The following is an 8,714-nucleotide window of genomic DNA, read 5'->3' as shown; positions in this document are numbered from 1 at the left end:
GGGTCAGCAACGCCTCCGGCCTTTATATACTAGCGCCTGAAGGAAAAACTACAAATATTGTTTACAAAGAAATTTTTTGAAAATTATTTGCCATTTGTATGTTTGTATAGTTTGCCTGGGCAACATATAAGCTATAATTTATTTTGGAAAGTGGGCTCTTAGAAAACGTCTTTGAAATCTTTGATGGATATCCCCCTTATCGCTGGCATAAGCAACAGAATCCGCGTACGAAGTCTAGGGCAGAAGCTAGTATCTAATAATTCTAGCTGGTAGGATAAAATCGAGACATGTCAGTTCAAAGACGTATTTTAAGTGGGTGATAGACGCGCGAGTAAGTATGCAAACTTATGGCTCGACGACCTTTTTCGCTCGTGTGTCACCCTAAGTACGCGTACTTTAAAACCGTCGAGCAAGTTCGTCGGCGATCCAACCTGTTTGAAATTTTGCTCGTAGCTCGTACGTGTAGCAGCAATGCGAGCCGCGAGCCGCCACTTTATGTTGTCTGGAATAAAGGATTCAGAATTTTTACAAAATGATTTCCGCACTTATTCGCACGAACTGCTAACCGAATTTACAGAAGCTTACCGAAAGAAGCAATAATTACAATAACAAAAATATAAAGCTTCAAGCATACAATATTTTATTAGAAATTATACGTTAGGAAAGATATGCTACTACGATAGAGAACATCAAGAAAAAATAATTCATTAACCCTTCAAGATACCCAGCCCGGGTATCGTAAAGGAAATCCACTTCTTTACCCACACTTTTCGGTCTCGTTTATTATTTTTTTTTTGGTTTCAAACGTAATAAGACACAATTCCTAAATAACACAAAGCTTATTCTGTCGACAACATCGCGATACAGAATGTAAGTAAGTAAGCTTCACGTGTGTCACTAAGGTCGCGTCGAGCCGAGTAAGTTCGCGATCTTAAAAACCGTGTACATTAAGTATGCTCGTCTATCACCCCCTTTACGTATATTTTAATTAACAGTTCTCTTAATGGAAGAGAGGCTATCAAGCAATATTATTGTAATTGCTTGGTAGGAAAAAGAACAGTAGGTTGCTGTTGCAATGTCATGTCCATAATTATGGTACCTAAGCTGAGCAGGACAAAAAAATAACACGGAATCAAAAGATTCATTCAGAGGGAATTGCATTCCCTTAGAGAATATCCTCTCTTACTCTTCTCGACTGAGAGCTGTTGATTTAATAAACAGCACAAGTGAAAGGTGCAGAACATCGGACGACATCTCAGAGATCCTTGATGTTAATTTCTGCCATAAAGCTCTGGCCGAATATAATTTATTTTTGGACAGTCAGTATTCTGATACTCTGCAGATTGTGTCATACATAGCAGGTTACATAGTGCGTGCTATACAGAAAAAAATATGTGAAGAATGCATTCTCTCGCTTCACGCATCAAACATTAAACCAGCCCATAAACTTATACAATCGAAAAACATACGACAGCGAAACGATCAGGAGTTTATAGATCTTCTCAATCATTTACGTTTTGAAGAGCTGACGACTGCAGAATTAGGACTGTTGTGTGAAAGACGAAGGATTCCTTTAACGGGAGACTTTGCGGATGGTGCCGTAGTTCGCATCTATCCCACCGTTAAACAAGTTGACGAATACAACGGCAAAATCATCGTTGCCAATGCAGCATTAAACCGGATGTACAAAATTCACGAATCACGTGAAGCAGCAACATACGGCAGACAGCCCCCGGGTAATTTTATTCCCGGCGACGTCAATAATTGTGATCGCCTTTTACCGATGATTAATTTAGCTCTCGAATCCCGCGTTATGTTAAGACGAAATATTGCCGTTTCAGATGGGCTCGTGAATGGGGCTATGGGTGTAGTTAAATGATTCAAATGGTCAGCGTTACGCAGAGATCAGTTAGAAGAAGGCGACATGCCAGACGCAGTTCTTATTCAGTTTGATGACGAGACAATTGGTAGTGGATTGAAAGATCCTAATGGCTTTGTTTCTATTCCGCCAATGTGTGCAACATTCCAAGCAATAGAGGCTATGGTGACGTTGAGCGTCGAATGTTGCCTATTATTTTATGCTGGGCTGTGACAGTGCATAAACTACAGGGTACAGCCCTTGATAAAGCTGTTATAGATTTAGGAAAAAAAAACTTTGCGAAGGGACAAGTTTATGTAGCTCTCAGCAGAGTCTAAACTTTGGAAGGAATAGCTCTATCTGATTTAAAACTTTCTAAGCTGTTAACTCACCCCACGATGAACCAGCATTAGCAGAAATGCAACGGCTGAGAAATCTTATTTCTGATGAAAGATAGACCAGACATACTCGTGTCTCTTACAGTATTTTAATGATTAAAAGTATTATTGCAACATCTCTTTATCGTTGTTGTAATTTTTGTAGCTATTCAGTGACTATATACCTATTAGTGGAAAGTCCTGGTCAATACGAATATAATAAGCCCAAACACGAGGTAGTTAACTCAGGTTGGCCGGATCAAAAATGTAAATTAGAGGATGCCGTTAAGCAATATTGGTCTATTGTATGTAGTTGATGGTGTGGTTTTTAAAAATGATATAATTTTATACCTTCTTTACAGGGTGAAATGTTACTAGTACCTATGTACGGCATTTTTAACAAACTGAAAAGTATGACATATGTGCGAAAATAAATAAAACTTTTAATAGTGCTCATATATTCGATATAATCAACTTGTATAAATAGGGTACCTGCTATCTAACAGGTCTGATATTGGCTTCCGTACATTGAAACAGTTGATGACAACCACCTCCATTTTTGGACAGCTTTAACTAAAACTCAGTTTGTGACTATTTTACAACATACACCATCGCTTAGGATCTTAGGAATTTATTTTACTAAAATCAGAACTGGTCAGTCTGATGAACGCTTAGCCACGAAATTCGTTTCGTATACTGCAGACTTTTAACGCCTTACCCGTTCGAAAACAAACTTCAAAGAATTAAAAGCTTTTTAAGGCAAGGAAATAAACCACTGGAACAAGTTACAAATAGACTTTAACTTTTAACGAATAGAAACCTAAAGGACCATTTATTAAAGAAACTAGATGTAAGAATGTAAAAAACATGATTCTTCATTTGGAAACATTCACATTGTTCATAACATAAAACCTCATTCGCAGGATGTATGTTATTTTATTTTTATTTTTTTTTATTTGTCAAGGATAAAACAAAAGCGCGTCACTCTTGATATTATTTTTTCCTGTGAGCATTGATTTTATTTATTCTTCCAAAATAAAAGTATTTTTTACTATTATACTACTGGAAAACCTTTTACTTTTATGTTCCTGATTGTCCACAACCAGCAAGTGCTATTTTGATTTGTGGGGAAAAAAAATAGTTTTTGACAAATGACAGTCAAGTACTGGAAACGACTGCTATATTATTTGATGGCACTTTTGGTAATAACGTCATATGGCTAAAAGGAAATCGCATTGAAAATGTGCGTGATGCTTTCGAACAACCTATGAAGTCCTCAACTCCTAGAAGAATAACACTCAGTGTAGTATAACCTGGATCAGCTAGCGATATTTTCTCTAAATGTAGCCGATCAAGTGTATGTAACTCTGTTGAAGGAAGTAATGATGTAACAGATCGTAAAAAACATGCATTTACTGCGAGGGATAGATCGCAGAAGAGGAAAACCAGATTTTACAACGGCTCACGGTACAACGGCATCTTGTATATAAAACAAATATTCCCAAGATTTTGTCTTTGAAGATTTGATCTTGGGAAATCAAATACTATATACAAAATATATATAAACATAAAACATATATAAAAGAACATCGATCAGGCGTCGAAGTACTTCTCCGCATCACTGTCCTCCGGAAACGTGCCCAGAAGACTGGCTGCATTGCCACGTTGAATATGGTACCACAGTCTGGAATCCGCATTATGATATCTACAGATGAGACTTTTGACTAATAATAAAAATTTATAGTGTACCTAGACGACTTTTTAAAGAAGATCTTGAAATTCGATTATCTTGAAACGGGTTAACTTTTGCCTAGTGTATGCCATGGTCAAATTTGTCTGTATTGACCTATACTATCACCTCATGAATGGATGCGGTCTACTTACAAGTAACCCTGTATATAGAACGCCTAGAAAGTGTACAAAAACGTTTTTTATAGCATCTATCCTACAAAGATCGTCTGACTAAAACTAAAACAGACTAAAACATTAAAAGAAGAAGAAGAATTATAAAGAAGAAAAATTCTGGACTTCACATTTCTCCACAACCTCTTAAATGGGACCATTGACTGTAGCGAGCTCCTTGGAAAGCTATACATAATCGCACCGTCTCCGAAAGGTAATTACAACCTTTTCTGTGTCAGGATCTAAAATAACCCTGGGACACTTCGCTGCTTTGCCAAGACTATGTAGGCAATATAACGCTGTTTCTAAACTCAATGACTTGGACATCACACGTCCAAACTAACAAAATTAAAAAAAGCGATTGTATCAAATTTATAATCTTTGCTATTTTTGTTATCATTGGTTTTCTTGTTTTCTTTTCCCTGTTTCTTTGTGTAATAATTGTTCTTAGTTTTTCTATCCTTGACTCCTATTTATTTCTTTCTTCTTTCTCCTTTATTAGTCTATCTACTGTATACTACTAGAATTAATTTGATTGTCTTATCTCTGTTTTTCGTCTCTTTCTTATTTTATATTATAATTACTGTTTAGTTTTTGCAATATGTACCTATCAATTGCATGTAAATGATGTGGTCGCACACATAACCTGAACTACAAAATGACATAAATTATGTACTTAAGTTGCCTCCTGTTGGCAATCCTAATAAATAAATAAATAAAACATTGCCAAATGCATGCAAAATTGTTAATACATTCGTTGGTTTAGTCTTTAAATTAAAAAAAAAACTCGCTCTTTGTCTAGCCATTATTGGTATGGAGTAACTATTATAGTAATCTGTGGTATGGGGAAAAGGCAGAATAAATATTTATTGTAAATATTTGAACAATAAGAAATGTATAATTTATAAAATCAGATGATAATAATTCATTATCTATTATTGTTTTAAGTTGTATAAATAAATAAGTTTATTTTAAGTTTTATGTAAATATGTGTATATTTGAACTAAACAAACAAGTTGTAGTACTATACATAAATAAAAACATTGAACGACATGACAGACAACTTCAAAGCTACCGCGGTGTCCTGCGTGAGCGACGAACGCGACGCGACGCGACGCTGTGAACGCGACGAACGCGATCAACTCAACGGCATTCCCTACATGTGGCCTATGTGACAGTCTGCTGCGAGACGCGACGTAACGCGTACTTGTTTTGAGGGCGACCAGTTGCGACACCACGAACTATTCAGAAGCGTTGATCGCCGCAGTGCGTGAATAAAGATTGTTGTGGGACAAAAAACATAAACATTATAGAAATCGTTTATTAGCACAAAGAACTTGAAAGAATGTTGCTGTCTGTACTTTAAATATTAACTTTCAAGCAAAATTGTACTGTAATTCTCCATGATTTGAGAAGTAATGACCAAAATCACGTAGGACATTTGTCGCGTATAGCATCGCGTCGCATTACGTCGCGTCGTGTTGCGTCGCGTCGCGTCGCGTTCGTCGCTCACGCAGGACACCGCGTAAGCGTCCACTTATCGGTATCGTACGCAACGGACGCATCGTACAAAACGGATAAATATTTCACAGTGCGCCCACTGTACCGGCAGCGTACGGATTACCGACGGTGAGTACCATAACGAATTGTCGATGCCAGTTCATTCGGATTTTCATAGTGAACGTACGTGTGGACTCCGTGAGAATGGAGGAAAGCGATGAAGAACAATTTGTCGTTGTAGCTTGTTTGTTAGCAGAAGAGGAAGATTTGGAAAAAAAACCAACAAAAGGAAACATAGTATCTGTACACAACATATTCAAGAAGAGATCGGAACAAGGAGAATATCACACCCTATTTCCTAATTTGTTAAACGATGACACAAAGTTCTTCCAATATTTTCGACAGACGATGCAGACCGAGCGCGCGGACTGCGTCCACTGATCGGCGTTACGTATGACGTCATCGGCAGGCATCGCAAAAGTTGCCTCTCGGAGCATAGGTGTCGGCATTGTCGATGTGCGATGCGTACGATATATGAATTTCTATATAAATAATACTACGATTCATTGCATGCGATACGTCCGTGGCGTACGATACGACAAGTGGACGCTTAGCTTAAAAACACTACACAAAATAAAATGAGCACGGAAACGAAATGATAACAAGAACAGCTTTGCGAAACGCACGCCCACCACCCCCCGACACCGGCCTCTTGGCCGACAGGCTTCGGGCAGGCTCCTCGCATTTGATCGACACCGGAAACAAATGAAAGTGTCTCGCGTTCTGATGAAATTTGCAGTTCCGATAACGAATCACAATTTTTACCATCATCTTCAAGCCAGATCGACTCCGATCCACTTTCATCAGATTCCTCATATGAAAGACTAAACTTTGTAGATAATAGTACCATAGTAATTCGGATGACGACCAAAACGATTTCTTTGATGATGTGCCACTTAGTGCACCAACGCCTTAAGGGATTTTCCCATCCCCGACAACTAATTATCACGAGGCAATACTCATACTAAATCACTCCATCTGCAGTGACTTCAGTCACCGGTTTCTAGCTGCGACTGCACTAACCACAAGATCTAAACATAAAAACATTACTGCAGTTGCTAAAATCATTAAAAATATTTTTTTTTTTTAATAAAATATACATGGATGAAGAACGAACTAGGTAGAACACCCCATGAAACAGTTTTAGAGTACTTCCAACATTTCACCAGACATTATTTCCGACTTCGTCCACAACACCAATTTATACTCAGTTCAACAACGTGGAAAATCTATTCCTATTGGGAAATTTTCAAATACTCAAACCAAAGCGAAAACAAATACGCAATTCACAGATTCATAAGAGCCTGCAAAGGACTACCTGAAATATAAATATTTGACTTTGACTAATCTACAAGAAAGTAATATGTTTCATACCGTACTTAACAAAAAAAGTAGCAATAATTTGTAGACTAGAGTTATCGTTTTTTTTTGTAATAAAATGTGTTTTTTCGCCTTGTAATCTATATTAATAATTTCGTCAAAGGGTACGGTAGACTCGATCGAAACCTTATATGAATAACAAAACATAAAAAAATATTAATTTTGAGTCGACAACATATATCCGCAAAATTCGGATTATGGAGAATTTCGTTAAAGGACAATGCTATTCTTTGTATGGAAGTTGGGCTCAAGAGTTGCCCACAGTAACTGCATAGTGTATTATGTTCCATAGGCTTATAATAGGTCCCAGACCGAAATATTTCGAAATCTATCCCGGGAGTCCTGAGAAAAACTGGTTTGACTCTTATTCAATATTACGAAAAACATCCTTACGAACTCTTAACTATTCCACTTTTATTACCTTAATTGAAATGCATTATAATATTAATCGACAAATACGAGGTATTGAACGAGAATTTTTTTTACCGACTTCAAAAAATGGAGGAGTTTCTCACTCAGTTCGTTTGTATTCTTTTTACGTAAGTACGTGCATATTAACTCCGTCGTTTACCAACCGATTTAAACAATCATTTTATTGTTTGAAAGGATTTACTTTCCAAATAGTTCCTTTGTTATTCGGTCCAGGGTCTGGTGATAGAAACCTTAAAACAATAGGGAACTCTCGGAAATTGTAAGCACATATCGAATAAAAACTTGTCATTCGGGTATATGTCTCCGACACCACAAAACTGTGGAGGTTAAGACCTGACCTGCCGATGGAGACGACAGTGAGACGAGGGAACTCCTCAACGGTAACTATTTACTACCTCGTGTTCGAGCTTATTTAATTCGTCCTGATAAGATTTTTCCATTGCCATTACGGATATTAATTGCATGACGCTACACGAACTTAGGACTGATTGTAGTAGATAGAGACTGAAAAGCAAGAGAAACAACAATTACCTTTAAACGTCTATTTCTGTTATTTTATCCTGTTAACAGTGAAACCACTAACTATCTGAATGTTATTTCAAGAAAAGAAGGTTGTTAGGTTTGTGGCTGCTTAAAATGGCTAGCTAACAATGGCTGGCTAACATGAGAACCGGTTTTTCTCTTGACCTCTGGGACCGATTTCAAAAATATTTGGAGTCCGTCTTAAGAGTGAAGTAAAGAACCTATTCTAGCCATTCCCACTACTGGGCAAATGGCTTGGGCTTTATAAAGTGACTGTTCAAGTTTAACATTATAACCGGTTTTTTTCGGGACCTCTGGGACCGATTTCCAAAATATTTGGATTTCGTGTTAACAGTGCAGTAAAGAACCTATTTCGACCACTTTCACTACTGGGCAAATGGCTCAGGCTTTGTTAAGTGACTATCTATGGAGAACATTTGAACTGGTTCTTCTCGGGACCTCTGGGACCGATTTCAAAAATATTTGGATTCCGTCTTAAGAGTGAAGTAAAGAACCTATTCTAACCATTCCCACTACTGGGCAAATGGCTTGGGCTTTATAAAGTGACTGTTCAAGTTTAACGTTATAACCGGTTTTTCTCGGGACCTCTGGGACCGATTTCCAAAATATTTGGATTTCGTATTAACAGTGCAGTAAAGAACCTATTTCGACCACTTTCACTA

The sequence above is a fragment of the Helicoverpa zea genome, chromosome 31 (assembly GCF_022581195.2).
Source record: "Helicoverpa zea isolate HzStark_Cry1AcR chromosome 31, ilHelZeax1.1, whole genome shotgun sequence".
Taxonomy (NCBI): domain Eukaryota; kingdom Metazoa; phylum Arthropoda; class Insecta; order Lepidoptera; family Noctuidae; genus Helicoverpa; species Helicoverpa zea.
Note: the sequence above shows the minus strand (reverse complement) of the source record.